Source organism: Thunnus thynnus, chromosome 1 (assembly GCF_963924715.1).
Source record: "Thunnus thynnus chromosome 1, fThuThy2.1, whole genome shotgun sequence".
Lineage (NCBI taxonomy): Eukaryota > Metazoa > Chordata > Actinopteri > Scombriformes > Scombridae > Thunnus > Thunnus thynnus.
In genome coordinates, this window is record NC_089517.1 from 22,626,484 (window position 1) to 22,645,760 (window position 19,277).

Consider the following 19,277-nt stretch of genomic DNA (forward strand, 5'->3'; position numbering starts at 1 on the left):
CTACACATCCAAAAGATCAGCTGTTACCCACACACAGTCCAGGTTCATACTGTTTGGAGTAAAGCAGCTGTCCTCCTGATAAATCCTGAGCTCATTATGTCGAGCAGCGCAGCAAAACTAAAAACTGTCGTTATCAACTTGACAGGACAGATGAAACTATCCAGCTACGTTTAGAGACAGACAAGTGAAAACTTAATGGTATAATTTCTATTCTAATTGTCGATTTGAAGAGGAAAACCGGTTAGGGGAACGGGAAACAGGAAAAAACGAGAGGTCGATTACGTTTTTAATTCACATGAAAAACAAAATTATTTGTTTATCCTGTTATCAAACAAGTTGAACAGCTTTGGATGGAGGGTTGTGTGCCTGGTCTGTCAGAAAATAGAGGATGTTGGTTGAGTAGGCGGTCCTTTAGCGTGGCCCAGGACGCATTGCGTTTACACTACTAAAAGAATGTGGTCACATGCAGCCCAGACCACCTCCGAATGTGGTCTGAGTGATCGGATCTCGACCCGTCACAAATGTGTCTTGGGTGCGTTTACACCTGTATTTAGAGCTGTCCACTTGTGATCGGATCACCCGAGACGGATGTTAATACCAGGTGTAAACAGGGCCTATGGATGTAATCCCACCTTTGACCACAGTGTGGGTTACAATGGCAGAGTGGCACTGTCTGTATTTCCACTCATTGACTCCACGGGCAGAGGAAGAAGCAAATCAACGTTGTTTATGAAGTATTTTTATATATTTCTAAAGAACCGCTCATCCAAACAACTTCACACTCGACACTGCACTTCCTTGAGTCCTCAGCAATACAGCCAGGTATGAAGTAGCTCAGAAAAACAGTTGTCGGGATATGTGAAGGACAAACATACATACATACATATAGAGATTCCTTCCTTTATTAGAGAGATGCTGTGAAGCAAGATTATGGTTTAGCTGTATTCTCTTCCACAGCACTGATTTGTCTTACTTTATGTGCAGACAGTAATTTCTGAAAATAAGGGCAAACTTCTCAAGAACCCCAATACAGTGGCGAGAGGTAGGAGCCTCCTCCCATAATTATTAACCATCATTACCGCAGTTGTCAAACAATGAGAAGAAAGGTAGCTGACACAGTGTTAAGACTGAAACATATTTTCAATAACCATACACACACATATGTACACACACGCGCACATAGCTAATTTGGGTAAGTAGTGTTGCTCAAAAGCAAAAAGAAGCAAAAAATGAAGTCATTTTGGTGTGAAATCTCTTCTCACATAATTAGGCTATCAATGGGCAAACCTCCAAGGGATAGTTGTCTTTCAATTGTAATTGTGAAAATAAAAGGAATGTTTTACAAGATGATGCAATGCACTACACTGGCAGTTCAGTGAGCAAATTATATATTAAGAGGTGGACCAAACAGCAATCCAACAACAACACCACAAACACCACTGGTTTAAACGAGCCCTATAATGGGGCAATAAGCTCACTTAATTTTGCAGTTACAGCCAATGTAACATAAGGGGCCCCCATGTAAAATGTCCCTCCAGGGGTCACATGGTGGCCTCCCTATCATTGGAATAATTATTGTTGGAGAAATCTGTGTCTAATGACATCATTTGCATAATTCATTAACAGCAAAACTATTGAATTAATATAAAATAACTGATCGGTAATCAATTTATTAGTCCTGAAAGTGAAAAAAAGCAAATGCACCAAACCGTTTTGATAAGGTTGACACGCACTACATCCTCTCTGAAATCATAATGCATCTGCAGCTGAATGAGCACTCTGTGTCCATCCTGTCTGTGTCCAGAAAGGTTTCAAGAACCTGTGGTCAGTCTTTACACAGTGATATCAAAGATAACCAAGACTGGAAGATTAGAAATGAAGCTGTCAAAATCATCTAAGGAACAAGCGAAGTTGTTGGTGCAGCCGCCCTGTGAACTTACTGGAAAGACTGTGTGTGTGTGTGTGTGTGTGTGTGTGTGTGTGTGTGTGTGTGTGTGTGTGTGTGTGTGTGTGTGTGTGTGTGTGTGTGTGTGTGTGTGTTTTTCCTGCACAGGAGGAAAAAGTTATATTACTTAGGGACTGCAGAAGACTCATCTGCCTGTCCATTATCTCCACCTGTGTGATTGGCAGACTGCAAGCTGCTCAGGGAATGAGATGTGTTGCTCTGCTAGACTGTGTGTTGCCCCAGGAGGGAGCCTCCCAGAGAGAGGTTAACACCTGCTAAACCTGCTGAGGCTCATGGAAGGATGCTCCTATAAAAAGGATTTAGGTGGGAGAGAGAAATATAAACAGAGAAACACGCATGTACGCACACACACACACACATTCTTCAGCTCCAGCTCCACTGATCTATTGTATTGGGCAAAGAAAAAATGAAATGGCACATGTACAGGATGTATGAAACCTATCTGACCTATCTGTGTATGTGTTTTATGCCATCAGATGTCAGTTTTACGTATTTAAGGTAAGGACTTACTACCTTAAGCATGAGAAGCAAATGCCCAAGCAGTAAGCCTCAGAATCCAGAAGTAAGCCTACAATAGACACTAGGCAACTTGCCTATATATATATCACTATTATGTACGATGAGTTTTCATGTGACACTTGTTGATTGTAAAGAATATAAATGTCATAATTATACCAAAAGTGCAAATTATTTTGCCTTTATATTAGCACTGTATGTGACACACACTTTAACAAATTGTTATATTTATTGTACTTTTACACAGCCCCAGAGCTTGGAAATAGAATTCCTTCACTTGTAGACAATAAATGGAATTTACATTTGAAAGGGATGGGACCATTATTGCAATGCTTAGTTGCTCCCTGTATCATTTAGCAACGAGGCACTGGGGAATGTAGCAGCTTTGCTAATCATTATTGCAATTTGAATCACTCTGAAAACACAAAATTGCTAGTACTCACACAGTCTCTAGCAAATACCCAGATGCTCCATATTTGGTCATGGAACATTATAGCAATTAGAAAGAAAATAGCTTGCATGAACACAAGGAAACAATGGAGCTGACATTACCAGATTCTATTTGTCACAGTTTGATGAAACAATCAAGGTTTTTTATTTAAAATGACATGAGATTACAAAATTAAATACCTACAGTAAGCACAAAACACTTTAAGCAAATGCAGGTGTTGCATTCAGTGAGAGTTACACCTTGTTAACAGGGAGCATGGACACTTGTGCGCCGCACATAATAATGTTGAAATGTTTTGTGTGTTGCAGCCTTCAATTGATTGTCTATGAGTGATATCTATATCCTGAGAGCGGTTACCAGTGTGAACAATGTAGTAACTATCCTCTCTGTTAGTCTGACACATTCCCAGAGCATCAGTGGGTTCATTGCATCTTAGTGAGAGAGCTATGTAAGTACACTCAGGGGAGCAGGGCAGGGCTTAGGTTCACAATTGTGTGTCTGTGTCCGTGTGTGCATATGTCTGCAAGAATTCATCTGTTTGTGTTAATGTGTGTACTTAAATATACTATATAATGCATGTTTCTTCACTCACTTTATATTGAATGTCAGTATGTACCTAGGGACTGTAAGTTATCTCATGTCTGTGACTGTGTTGCCGTGTCAGTAATAATTTATCGGATAGAATCTGTAAGGCTGGATGTGTATATTGCACATGTGTCCCCAGGGTTCAGTATGGTGAGGGATGCACAACATGCTTTACCGCCTGAATGTTCTAGACAGGACAGCGGTGCAATTAGGCAACATACAACTATATGCAGGATATGATAGAGTTATAAATATTTAATTTATGCATTATCATGTAGTAGTGGTAGAAGAAGTAGAATTATATATTTATTTGGTATGTCTCTGTGCTTAATTTGATATCTTTTTTTTATTACAACAAAAAACAAACAGCTTTTGACTGGTACATTCCACCAAATGAAAATGGTTAAGAAAAATAGTGGAGAACTGTGATACACAAAATGAACCAGATGCTTCTTCAATGGCAAATTTTGACATGGCTATTATGTTATAAAATCATACATTTTTCTTTTCAGGCTCCATGTGATTATGTCAGGAAATGAGATGTCAGAGCTACAGTCTTTCCCATCATTCCATCATAAATCTGCTCAGATTCCATGAGATCAAGGTAGATTGAAGACCACTGAAGCACTTTCTGTGTCTCTCAGAGGGCAGAACAACCAACTAGGCTGAACCATTGCACCAAACCACCAACAGCCAATCTCAGAGAGCCGATGAAGATGCCCCCCCCCCGCCCCCCTGCACAGCCCGTTGCCGTGGTAACAGTGCAGCAAGTACCTCTAGCTCTTATGTCTCTGGTTATGGCTGTCCGTTTCCATTCTTAGGTGGAGGGATTGATCACTATTCTGCTCACCGAGTGTCAAATCAGGGTGGCACTGGTGCAGAACAGCAGGGAATGGCCTGAACTGAGACAACCTACCTGCCTCGTACTTGAGAAACCACATGAGGGGAAAAACCTGATGAAACCACTAATTCCATCAGGGTGGGAATCTCTTCTTTCCACACGAAAATGGGCCATGTGGATACTTGAGGGATACCAGTGCCAACCAGTGCCTTTGTGACTGTTATCACTACAAAATAATACATCATTGTTCCATTTTCAGTCTGAATGCTGAAATACATTAAATAAAATTCTTCAAGCAGAGAACAAACCAGCATGCTTCACTACAGTTGATGAGAAAGCTGACATCCTCTGTAACTAAAACTGTGCATGACTGATTTGGAATTATTGATTACAAATGATAATTTTCTGGGTCCTTCTGTATCTGCTGGTACAGTAGAGATTGCTTAGCAACACAGAAGTAGGCTAAGCTAATAAAGAAATTGTGTGTTTGGGGCATGGCTCTGAAGCACAATGTTATCATATGATAACAGTGTTAGAACTAGATGCAAATAACCATAACAAATGGCACCTACTGTGTCTCTCCTAACAGGAAAATAATAGCTGTTATAATACATTATACCAGCATTACTGAGCCATGCATACTGTAGTAACATTCTGTCAGTTCATTACACGATTTAACAAATATTTCACTTGTTCTCCCAACTTCAGACTGCATGGAAGTATTCTACATGTATTTCATGACAGCTTTTATATTGTAGTGATGATATTCAGAGGCCTCTTGCTGCTTGTGTTGTTTACACTTGAAAAGGCTTCTTTACAACAGCCACAAAAAAATTTATCATAAGATAGAACAATCTGTTGTTTGGAGTTGAGATGCGTGCTCACAGTGTGCTCAGAGGATGCTCTGTGTTTGAATAATTCATTCCACCAATTCTATTGAAACCTTCTGGATCTGAAACCATGGTCTGCAATTCCATTAAGTTCCCCTCATGCTTCATTTGCAACTGCATGCTCTCATTAATATCATAAAATATTTCCACAACATGGAAGATTTAAAAAAAAAGAGGAATATAAGCCACCACATATTCATAAAGATAGATTAACTTGCATCCTTTGTGCCATAAGTGAAGCATTGACTTCCATCTTTCTATTGACGCTTGATGTATTGTTCCACTTTATTGAATATTGTGGGAAAGATGGAGCACACTGTAAGAGTATAATAAAACAGCCGGAAGCTTGTTTGCTGATGAGTCTGCATCACCCAGCTGCTTTGTCTTCTTGTCATATGCTTATTCTGCATATGACATAAGCATACACATATACTGTACATATGATTTCCACCTCACATGCTAGCCAACAAATACACAGCTTGAAGCCTTTTTGTTTAAAGGAGAGAAATAAACAGGATTTGAAGAAGCAAGAGTAATATTGCCTGAGATAAGGAATACCCAGGAGGAGTAGGAGAGAGAGAGATAGAGAGAGAGAAAGAGTCTAAACGACGTGAGAAAACATTAGCAGGAACCATTACATGCTCTGGCACTGCTATGGGAGCCATTAGCTTGAATAAACAGGTCATTCCTCCACTGAGCTCTATTCATTGATTTGCAGATAATCTGTCTTTGCTCCTCTTGCTCACACTAAAGTGAGCACATACTGGTCAGAGCTACACTACATGTGCTGCCAAAAATATCTGCTCTGTCACTTGATTTAAGACTTTCAATTCAAATCTTAGAGCAAGAGGATAGCCATTATTGTGTGTTTTCATTCATGCAGGTTATAATCTATCGCAGAAAATCAGCTTTGACAATAAGCATCTCTGATGGTGATGTGAGGAAAAAGCTCCCCTACTGCTGCAACCATCACACCATAACAGCTTTGGTATCCTGTCAGATACAGTGTTGGGTAGCGCATCTGCAAGGTGTGTGATGCCTTTGTGCTACCAGGCACACAAACAGTGATGTAATCTGTCAGGAGACATGCTTTTATCTGACTATCTCACACAAATCAGAAGAGAACAAAAGAACAGTTAATACAGGTTGTTGGAGGCTTCACGTCTTGACTTGACTCTGAGATTCAGTACTTCATCGGAGGCCATGACCTGAATGTTTACACCTTCAGGTGAGTTGATGTTGTAGGGTCATAAATTACAAGAGAGTGAGTGCAAGTACACCTGTAAACATTTTCCCATTTGCTGCCCGGGTGAAACTATAGATGGGAATTTAGTTTTTAAAAGTGTAACAGAAAGGGAGCGCACACGAGGGAGCCACACATGGTTGCTACTTTCTTGTAGTGCCTTACTAAATTTAAAATAGCAGCAACAAATTCTCAGCAACGCTCAGGTAGAGTGCTCATGACAGACACTACTGAAATTATGGCAAGACACCTTGCAAATACCAGTCGTGTTTTATTCTACAGTATCTGAAGACATGGTCTGTACTCAGGAGCAAAAGGAGCCAACCGTCTCCCAGCATGGTGTCAATGAATCCCTGCTTAAATGGAAACCCTATTTTATTCCCACTCTACAGCAGACACCACACACAAGCAGCATGTAAGCATCTCACACGCAGCTCACAAAGTCCTCAGTTACTGTCTACATCTTGTTTTAGAACCACAAAGTGTACAAAGCTTTAAAGAACATCTTCTTGACTAGAAAGCTACTGTTTATCTAGTAATCTTAGTACAACAAAAGAGTAAAATAATTTCTAAAAGCAAGGATGGGGTAGGTGTATATCAACAGTCCATTGGCTGGACAAGGTGTGACTCTAAGGTAACAGACCGAATCCAATCAGAAAGTGTTTTGTTTTGAAGTGGTTTGAAGGAGAAAATATTGTACAGATCACCACAAAAACAACTCATGAGTTTATGAAACAGTATGTCGTCTTTGTCAGTGAGTTTTTGTTCTTTCTTTTCAGTTAATGGAGTGTTAACAAATGAAAAGACTTGAAGCAAATAAATATGGTGTGGGTTACAGTATTAGCAAGAGCTAAAGCATGAGCCGTTACATTTCTGGTGTGGACAGTTGCATTGGTTAGATGAAAATATATCCATCCCATCAGATGTTGCCAGACAGACACTCTGTAATACAACTTCAAACCCACATTGATCCACTGCCATCCAACCTGGCTTCACAACGCTCTTCCATACCTGTGTGGAACTCTGGCTGCCAACTGCTCTGCATTGGTCAGCAGGCATTTCTGCAGGATAGGAACTGAAGTTTTAAACAACATTTAAACTAAAATGTAAAGTAATGTCATTCTGTGTAATTCTGTTGGTAGGAGTGTACGTGACAACATGATCTTTAAATAAGGAAACAGGGCTTTGTCACAACCTTAAGGTCTCAAAGCTTTTGTTGTGTCTTCGCAGCAGTGAATGGAGTGAGAAATGTCAGAGGATTAACAGTAGAATAAATTAGCCCACAATCAACCTTATAACATCACAAAATCCTTACATCCATCGTAAGCACCCACAAAAATAATTAGCTCTGCCGAGGAGGTCATGTTTTGTGTCTGATAGTCTGCAGTATATCTCAAAAAACTTGTGTACAGACTTTCATGAAATTCGGTAGACAGATAGGCCTCAAGCCATGGAATAATTGATTCTGTTGTGGTGGCGAACTGGATCTGGGATATCTATCCTGAAATGATTACCTTATTTAACCATGACTATGAAAAATGTTTTCAGCTATCAAACTAACAGAGATAAAAACATGATTCCAAATCCTACGGGTGTGTTTACAGGGTGAGAAAACTGTTGAACCTAACATTTCAAAAACAGGAGTGGAACTTGGTGATGCAGCCTCAAGTTAAACAATTGCCCAGTGTTGGCAAAGCTTTTTACTCTTGTGGAGTCTCCTAATTAACCTGTTTTTTTGTACTTTGGCTGAGATGAGAGATAAGAGCAGATGGATGTTTGATGCTGCTTTTTTCTGCATCTCCCTCTGATTCATTGTGACCCAGACCAATCTGGATGGAAGGAAGGAATCAACAGATCGAGCGAGAGAGAAAGGGGTTTGAGCTACTCTGAACATACCAGAAACATACTGTATACAGACACCCACATATGGACACACCAACAAACAAGTAGTGTAATCTCTGTTGGTTTAGAAGCTGTTGTGAGGAAAAATCAAAACAAATGAGGTCTGTTTAATTATTATTACACTATAGCGGCTTATAGAAAAGGCTATGAGCAAAGCCTTAATTACTGATGCAACACATACTACTGGCATCATATTTTAATAAACATTATACTACACATTGTCAGTGATTCATTGGTTCCAGGGCTGAAATTGTCATTTCCATTAGCATATAATACAAATCATATATATCCAAGACTTTCAACATGTTAAATTTAGTTTAAGGCAAGGTCTATACGCTTGGAAGTGAAATTTTATATTTAAATGTAGAGTTTATTTAACAGTTGTTTAAATGTTAAGCTATCCTGACAGCAACACTAAACCTGACATTAACCCCCCACTGATCTTATTTTGCGGAAGGTTATCCATTGGCAGTGGAGAAAATCTTGCTTTTGCCTTGAAGTTGTCTGTGTCACTACTGATGAAATGCATTTTTTAAAGGCAGGAGAATCATTGAGAAATGTGTGAGCTATCCCTTTAAAGATCATATGGTAATTTAAGAGGTCCAACTATTGGGATGGCTGTGTTGTCATGGTAACAATGAGACCCTAAAGCAGAATTTTAACACTGCAAAGTGTTTTCCGTCTTCTCCCCATTGATATCTGGTGTGGCAAATGAGAACACAGTATTTGTATTTAATATAAACTCAGGAACACATAGAATTTAAATTTCAGCAATTTTCATGAATGCTTGTGAGCACTTTGCCACCACTTTGTAGCTCACAGGCCCACTGTTTGTGTTATCGTTGTGTTTGTACACATGCATGGTGAAGTTCAAGGGCAGTGTTTTGGACCTCACTCGTGTGTGATTGCTATCGATCTGAAAAATCCACCACACTACACCCTAGAGCTAATATAGATTATGGTTTGATCTTCTGGATGAAAAACTATCAACCTACCTAAATTTTCAGCACATCCCATGGGGAGTTCTCCAAGACCTTTATTTAGTTCAGATTATAATTTACAAAGACAATGTTTTAGACTAAATTCAGGAGACTCAGAAAGTAGTAAGAGAGACAGATAATTTGGGATTATAATAAATCCTCCTTAAGTATTTAGCAAAATCATATAACAGATGTTCTGTTTTCCATTTGTGTTTAATTTACAGTGACAATCAGGCCTCATAGCGAGTCTGTGGCCTTGCTGTGGAATGCCAGTCAATTTTAGATTACTGCTCTGTGAATCCCTGCAAAATGCGTTTCCCCAGCAACGGAAAGATAACATGACAGGAAAATCATCTTGTGCTATCACTGTAAAAGGGTTTTCCTAGTCTTTGCCAGCACTAGAAAGGGGTGACAGCAAATGAAAGAGGGGGAAAAAATGAGCAGGACAATAAGCAGAATAGCCATTTCTGTTTTCAAATTAAACATGCATAACATTGGAGCCAGATAATGAGCCTTACCCTCAGGGAGGCTGTCTGCAGCCTGAGGCTGTAATCTTCACACATAAGGGCCCCAGCTATAATTGTTTATTTAATTAAATATTCTGAATGTGCCCTAATGCTTACTGACATTTCACAGATACCTCCTGTTCCAAGTCTTAACAGGTTAAAAACTAAGACCATTGATTGTTGCAGTGGTCTATAAATTTGTGGAAAAGAGCTTTTGCAGGGTTAGCCACCATATTGATTTTCCCTGTGAGGTTTATTAGTTTATGAAATCCTATATTTCCTCTGTTTCTCTGTCCAGGCTGAGGAAGTGCCTCCTAGGCAAATAAAAAGGGGAGCTATATTGTACCTGTATTTCCTTCCCCATTTAAAAAAACTGAAGGGCTTCTAAAATTGTATTTATTTCTCCCTCCCTTTTGTTTTGTCAATGAATAGATCGATCCTGTCCCATTCAGAAAGGGCTCACAGACAAATCAAACCAAAGCAAGCATAATTTGCCAACTCAATCACCCACCATAGTTCTTCACAGTGTGGGTTTAACTTGTTTTTCTATTGTGCATCACTGCCTTTGCAAAGCTATACAAAATGTCTGCTGTCAAAAGGAAAGAAAACAATAATAATAACACACTTTTTCTAAACTAACCCTACTCAGAGGTTTTTCACTGTCACTCAAAATACTTTAAAAGGAGACGAATGATTATTTAAATTACTCAGTCAAGCAAACAGAAATGAGAGCTTGTCACACTATGAGACAGATGTCACACCGGTATGGGGCATGCTTGCAGTAAGCCTATCTGCCATGCAACGATGTGAAGATTAGGCTTTGTTTATATAGACAATGTTTAATAAAAAAAAAAGTATAATTAGATAAAAAACAAAAAAACATTGTTGATATATTGAGCTTCATTAACATGTATATTATAATGTAAATTACATAAGGGGAGGGGGGCAATTATGTATCATTATTAAGAGCTTAAATACTTAAACTGCTTCATGATGATATAAATTAAAAGTTGTGTGTTGGTAAGTGGATGGACACATTCCCCCAGCTCTTAGCGCTGTCAAAAACCAAACTTTAGTTCTAGGTGACAGAGAAGATAAGGTATACTGACAAACAAAGTGGAAAATTATAATAAGAGCGTAATAATAAGTAAGTAATCATAACTGTGTTTGGGTTTGAAGCACTACAGGGTCATAGTGTTTTATTTTTTCACTCGTTGTTCACTGGGATCTGCTTCAGTCCAATGTTTCCTCTAATCTCCTTAATTTGCTTTAGAAAAACAGTGGTAAATCTTACCCAAAAATGCCGAAAGGCATAGTTGTAAAGGTATGTAAGAGGTGATACAGCCAATACTGACCAATGGATATGATCATGTTACTGTAATAAAAGCAGTATTGTCAAGGACACGCCGTACCAGAAATTATGCTCTCACCCCATTCTCCTCCATAGTAAACTTCATGTCACTGCCCCAATATGAAGGGCTGCCCTAAAGACTTTGGATTGGTTCTGCAATGCAGGGTTTTTTGTTAAACTCTCTAATTGTTTCCACCCAGTTTCAACAACAAAATCTGGGAGATTGTCTTCAGTTTCTATGAGCGAAGCATTTAGAGACTGACCCGTGAGTCTAATATACTCATAACAGTCAAAAAATTGAGTGTGGAATGCTAGACACTTCTCGCCCTCAATGGTCACCATCTTGGCTGTGTAGTGGAAGGGGACCACCAACCTAGTGGAAATTTTAAAGCAGGCTAAAAGCTGTTGTAATTTACGCTATAGGACTGTTGTTATGTCACTTTGATAAGTTTTAATATTTTTTCAGGCAAGGAAGTAACCATGTAGATTCCCAATATGTGGTCAGTTTATCCAAGTAACACATGTTTATAAATCTGTTGCAATGTTTCTGGAGATGTTTCAGAGCTGTTGGCTGGGTGGGACCAGCTGGTCATCTCAGCTGCTAGCAGCCTGACAATGTCCGTCATCATGCCGGGGAGAAAATGATCCGATAAACTGATCTGCAGATCCTTGGTGATTTACTGCTGACTCTAATGTCATTTTGATATATGATATAATTTCTTTTGGAAGATAAATATTGGTCTCCCAGATGAAATCTAACAATTTTAACTGCCACATTAGTTTGTCTGAATGTAAAGTGAAACCTCATGTTTTTACTGGACAGAACAACAGTGCTGCCTCTGGGGCTACATACAGTGCTGCTTGAAAGTTTGTGAACCCTTTAGAATTTTCTCTTTTTCTGCATAAATATGACCTAAAACATGATCAGATTTTTACACAAGTCCTAAAACTAGATATAGGGAACTTGATTAAACAAATGAGACAAAAACATTAAACTTATTAATTTATTTATTAAGGAAATTTATCCAATCTTACATATTCGTGTGAGGCAAAAGTATGTGAACCTTTGCTTTCAGTAACAGGTGTGACCTCCTTTTGCATCAATAACTTCAACCAAATGTTTCCGGTAACTGTTTATAAGCCCTGCACATCAGCTTGGAGGAATTTTAGCCCAATCCTCCTTACAGAACAGTCTCAACTCAGGGATGTTGGTGGGCTTCTTTGCATGAACTGCCTGCTTCAGGTCCCTCCACAGCATTTCTACAGGATCAAGGTCAAGACTTTGACTTGGCCATTCCAAAACATTACCTTTCTTGTACTCTAACCATTCTTTGGTATAGCAACTTGTGTGTTCTTGTGTGTTTACTGTCGTTGTCTTACTGCATGACCCACTTTCTGTTGAGCTTCAGCTCACAGATGGATACCTTGACATTTTCCTATAGAATGTGCTGGTACAACTCAGAACTCATAGCTCCTTCAATGATTGCAAGCCATCCTGGTCCAGAGGCAGCAAAGCAGCCCAAACCATGATACTATCACCACCATGTTTCAGAGATTGGATAAGGTTCTTATGCTGGAATGCAGTGTTTGCTCATTGCCAAACATAACGCTTCTCATTCAAGCCAAAAAGTTTAATTTTGGTCTCATCCATCCACAGAACATTTTTCCAATCACCTTCTGGCTTATCCACATGGTCTTGAGCGAATCGTAGACAGCAGCAATGTTCTTTTTGGAGAGTAGTGGGTTTCTCCTTGCAACTCTGCCGTGCACACCATTGATGTTCAATGTTGTCCTGATGGTGGACTCATGAACATTGACTGTAGCCACTACAAGAGAGGCCTTTAGTTTCCTAGATGTTACCCTGGGATACCTTGTGGCCTCCCGGAGTATTACACGCCTGCTCTTGGTGTGATCTTTGTTGTTCGACCACTCCTGGGGAGGGAAACCATGGTGTTGGATTGGTCTTCAATTTGTACACGATCTGCCTGACAGTCAACTGGTGGAGTCCAAACTCTTTAGAAATGGTTTTGTAACCCTTTCCAGCCTGATGAGCATCAACAACTCTTCTTTTAAGGTCCTCAGAAATCTCCTTTGTTTGAACCATGACAGACTTCCACAAACCTGTGTTGTAAAGCTCAGACTTTGATAGTGAAGACCCAGATTTCTCTTCTTTAAATAAGACAGGGCCTCCCAGACTCACACTGGATTGTCATCCCATTGATTGAAACACCCGACTCTAATTTCCCCTTCAAATGAATTGATAATCCTAGAGGTTCATATACTTTTGCCTCACACAAATATGTAACATTGGATCATTTTCCTTAATAAACAAACAAGTATAAGGTTTTTGTCTCATTTCTTTAACTGATGTCTCTTTATCTAGTTTTAGGACTTGCCTGGAAATCTGATCACGTTTTAGGTCATATTTATGCAGAAATAGATCAAATTCTAAAGGGTTCACAAACTTTCAAGCAGCACTGTATGTACAGATATCACCACATTTCAATAAATATAAATGCATGAAAATGAACAGATCAGTCTAATTAAAGGGGACCTATTATCTCATTTTCAGCTCTGGACTCCACTAGAGTATCTTTGCATGATTCACAGTTCAAAAAACTCCTTATTTATCTTAAACTAGCCCTTTATGTAGCCCCTCAGTTCAGCCTCTGTCTCTTAACATGCAGTCTTAGCTCCTGTCTCTTTAAGGCCCCTCTCCAGATGAGCCCACTCCGTTCTGATTGGCCAGCTTTCTGGAAACCTGCCAAGGGGCAGCCGCATCAGAGTCGTGTCAAGTTACCACCAATGCAAAGCCAATATTTCCTGCTCTTCTGCTTCACATTAAAAGCTTTTAAAAGACTAAATAAGGGGAGACAGTTATTGTGCAGAATTAACAGGAAATGAAATGTGTTCCTTACCAAATTAGTGGAGCTTCATTAGCAGTGCAAAAAAATGGTTGAAACAACAACATATGGACATATTTGGAGCTCTTTGTTCAGTGGATCAGAAATAATGCAGGGAGGAATAGTATAAGCAGATACAGCCACAGTGATGATGATGTTTGATGAAGAGCTGCAGACAACTAGCATACGTCCAACAGATAAACTACTTATTTTACTTTGCCGTGCTGTGTAATGGAAAAACATTCACAGCGTGCCAGCTCGTCTCGAGTCATGGCTCGGCATGACTACCCCCAAAATAATGGAAAAATGCTATAATGTTAGCAGAGTGGAGCAGTGAACTCGCACACTGTGCGTGGAGCAGATGAACATATAATGAAATCTGTCACAAGCTGACGTCGGCTCAGGCTGAAAGTAGAAAAAACTGATGGAAACCGAGTCTTCAGAGCAGTCTGAAGCTGGTGATTTTTGCTCACAGGGATTACTTCTACATACATTTACCTCATTATTTGACACTTTGGCCATGTTTAATATGAATATCTGACATTGTATCATTGTATATATGACTGAAAATAATGAAAACACATAAAAGGTCCCCTTCAAATTTTGTTTTATTTTATTAAGCTACATAACAGTTTGAAATTTTATTATAGCTACATTACAGACTGCATAACATCATTTACTGCATCTCTCCGTCAATGCAGTTTTTTTTGTTTGTGAGAAAAACAGTGTTGGAGCTTTGAGTTGAGATTTTTTTTGTCATAGTACAGCCAGGTAGGTGTGTTGAAGCTGAGCTGGTGCTGTCAACAAGCACACTGCTGTTCCAATTGCAGAATGATGGCGAAAAAGCCATAAAAGCATTTTCATATTTAATGAAATTCAATTGAATTGAAGTCAAGTGATATTTTTGTGGGTAACAATTGCGATCAAATGTTATATTGCAAATGTTAAATGCAATAATGCTCCACCCGGTTGCAATTCACCATTAAAAAGAAGAGAAGAAGAGGTGGTCAAATGTTGCAATCATCATTTCTGGTAAGTGCACAATGGCCATGTTAGATCTGAGACAACACTACCCTGTCGAAATTCACGCACTATGAAAGTAAGTACACGCGGAAGAGTACCAATGGAAGTATCCAAATTGAGACACTTGATATGTGAGGTGATGTCCAATACTCATTTGGTCGGGTCCCTCTCGCCATCCTCTCCCCCAGAGGCTGTCCCTTACTCCCCCTGCTGGCCATCTGCTCTTTCCACCATCTCTGTGATTTGCCACAACAGATCCCCCCGCTGTTTTTCCAGAAGGCCTTGTAGAGGAGCGAATATGTGCAATTTATGTCCTTTTCACTGTATGCCCATTTCCTTTCCCTCTGCCCTGTCACCAAATGATTTTGGCCTCTTGAATATGAGATCTCTTGGTAATAAGTCCTTTATAATTAGTGATTTTATTGTTGGACTTTTTATGATTACTGAGATGGCTGTCACAAGGGGACACAGTTCCCCTGATTGATTACACCACCTGATGCATTTGCATATTGTCACATTCCCAGGTCTTCTGGAAGAGGGGTGGTCTAGCTTTTTTTTATAATTTAGGTCTTAAGTGCTATCCTGTTACTCTATCTATTCTATCTATCAATAGAATAGGATAGAACTGAATTGAATTGAATAGAATAGAAAGCTTTTATTGTCATTGTATTATAAATACAACAAAATTAGGAGTGCTACTCCTGGTTAGTGCATTAAAAAGACAGTACAACATAGTCTCACACAATACAAGTCCTAAAATAAATAAATATATATATATATATATATATATATATATATATATATATATAACAGTAAAGTGTATCATGAAATAAGTATAGTATATACCGGAGTAATAGGAAATATTGCACATAAACAGATGTGATTATTGCACAGTGTGAAATTCACGAGAATGATATGATATTATTGCACTTTATGAGAGTAAATATTGAGTTGTAGCACCAGGACAATTTTCATATTGCATGCTGAGTTGATTACTTTTTGATGGAGTTTAGAGTGCCGATGGCCTTTGGAAAGAAACTGTTCGTGAGTTTAGTGGTCCGTGTTTTGAATGACCTGCAGCGCCTGCCAGAGGGCAACGGGTCAAACAGGTGTTGACCAGGGTGTAAACAGTCTTGTGCAATGTTTGTGTCTCTGGACAGGTAGCTGGTGTTGGCAATGTCCTCTAGGGAGAGAAGAGGGCAGCCAGTGATTTTCTGAGCTGTATTCATGACTTAATCTTTATCACCCTTTACTCTGAATCTTAATCTATAGGCCTCCTAAATCAGTTAGTTTTATTTCTGAATTTTCTGAGCTTTTATCTATTGTTATGCCAAAATATGACGAGGTGCTTATTCTTGGTGATTTTGATATTCATGTATGTTGTCCTTCCCATTCCCTCACTTCTCATTTTTTAGATCTTATAGACTCTTTTAACCTCATTCAATCTATTAAAGGGGCCACACATTTGAAAGGTCTCACCTTAGACTTGGTTCTCTCATCTGGATTTTCTCTCAAGTGTCTTAGTTTGGTGGATGTGCTGGAAAATGACCATAAAGCTGTTGTTTTTAAAGTTCCACTACAGCTCTCTACTCCTAGTCTCAACCCTACAATGCATGCTTGCATTCTCAACGCTGGTTCTGCAGCTAAATTCTATAAAGTTTTTAATACATCCTCCTTCAATTCCACTCTATTTGACGCACAACTGTACATTTCCACTGAAGCAAATGATCCTGTAGCTATAAACTCCATTACTACCTGCCTTCTGGCAATAAATAAATGGATGAGCAATAATTACTTAGAGTTAAATGAGGACAAAACTGAAATCCTACTAGTCAGCCCCAAAACAAAAAGAGAAATGCGTTTTTAATAATCTCAGGAAATTAAGTCCCTGGATTAAATCTGAGGTTACAAGTCTTGGCGTTATCTTAGATCTAAGCTTCAGGTTACACATTAACAAGGTGATGAAAACATAATTTTTCCACCTTAGAAATACAGCTAAAGTACAACCGTTTATAAATCAAAAAGATGCAGAAAAACAGATTTAGGCCTTCATATCAAGCTGACTTTATTACTGTAATGCACTTTTTACTGGCCTCTGGGGAAAAAAACACTGAGAGACTTCAGCTCATTCAAAACTCTGCAGCTCAGTCATTAACCAGAGCCAAGAGGAGAGATCACATTAGTCCAGTTTTAGCTGCTCTGCACTGGCTTCCTGTAACATTTAGAATTGACTTCAAGGTCTTCCTCCTTACATACAAAGCCCTTAATGCGCTAGGACCAAACTACATTGCTAACTCCCTTGTTAACTATCTGCCTTCAAGAGCACTGCAATCATCTGCTGCTGGTTTATTGGAGACTCCCAGCAACACCTGAAAGAAAATCTGGGATGCAGCCTTTGTCAATAACACCCAAAAACTATGGAACACACTACCGATAGATATCAGGGAAGCCAGCTCACTAGATATTTTTAAAAGAAAGCTAAAAACTTATTTCTTCACCTTAGCCTTTAACTAGCTTTTGTCTCTGTCTGTTTCACACTTATGCACCACTGCACTTCTTTTAAAATGTTGAATTTTACTTGATTTTATACATTCTATGTATTTTATGTTTTAACTTTGTTTTTATTTTATTTATTTTATTTTACTTTTATTTATTTTATTATGTGTTCTATTTACACTACATTTACATGTTTTTATGTTCATTTTCTTTCTTTCTTTCTTTCTTGATGTGAAGCACTTAGTGCATGTAATTTCTTTTGCTGTAAAGCAATTTGAGCTGCACTTCTTTTTTGTATGAAAGGTGCTATACAAATAAAGTTATTATTATTATTATTATTAGTATTATTATTATTATTATTATTATTATTATTATTATTATTATTATTTCCTCTAAATCCAAATGCTCTGTTAAATTCATTTAAGAATCAGTGCCTATCCATCCTTGACCAAATGGCACAATTTAAAACTAGGAAACAAAAATCAAATGACCCTCCCTGGTTGAATGATCACACTCGAACCCTTAAAAGAAAGTAGAAGATCTGAATGTCATTGGGTCTAAACAGGTCTGAAATAGCAGATAACACCCTTAAAAACCAAATTAATTAATTTTTTTTAATTAAATTAAATTGTTAATTAAATTAATTTATCAGAAAGCTGTTAAGAATGCAAGATCGGCCTATTTCTCTGAATTGATATACAGAAATCACCACAATCCTAAAGTTCTCTTTAAGGTAATTGATTTGGCTATTAGTGGTCCCGCCACTTCTCTTTTTGTACCTGATGGTGAACTGTCCGAAAAATGTATTGCTCATTTTGTTAATAAGGTGGAGAGAATCAGGTCCCAAATCCAGCCTGATGCTTGTATTCTTTTCATTTCCCATGTTAGTTCTGCCTCTTTTTCCCAGTTTCAACACATCACAATTTCAGTGTTAGAGGATACAGTCTCCTATACAAATTCCTCCTCCTGCATCTGAGACATCATCCCATTAAACTGCTCAAGGAGGTATTTTCCACTCTTGGCTCTGTTATTTTGCAAATTTTTGACAATTCTCTGGCTTCTCATTCTTTTCCAAACGGTTTTAAGCCTGCTATTATTCACCCATTGCTAAAGAAACCTAATTTGGACCCCTTTCCCTTAAGTAACTACAGACCAATCTCAAAATTGTCATTTTTATCTACAGTGTACAGTGGAGAAAGTAATCTCATCCCAACAGATATATTTTATGATACAATAGTGTTTTTAACTGTTTCCAGTCCAATTTTAGACCACCTCATAGTACAGAGACAGCTCTTGCTCAGGTTGCCAATGACCTACTGCTGACTGCAGACAGAGGTGACTGCTCCATTTTACTTCCTATTTCTTTTAGATTTAAGTGCCACATCTGACATAGTTGATCATGGTATCCTCTTACATTGCTTAGAAACTTGGGCAAAATTTCCTTAATTTAATGATGATGAGTCTGAGGTAATTCTGTTTGGTCCCCCAAATTCCATCAGCTCTTCTGGTGCTAATCTCGGCGATCTGTTAAATAATATTAAGCAGGCTGCTAGGAATCTAGGGGCAATATTTGATGCTAACATCTGTTTTGATGATAAAGTCAAAAATGTTGTTCGATCATGTT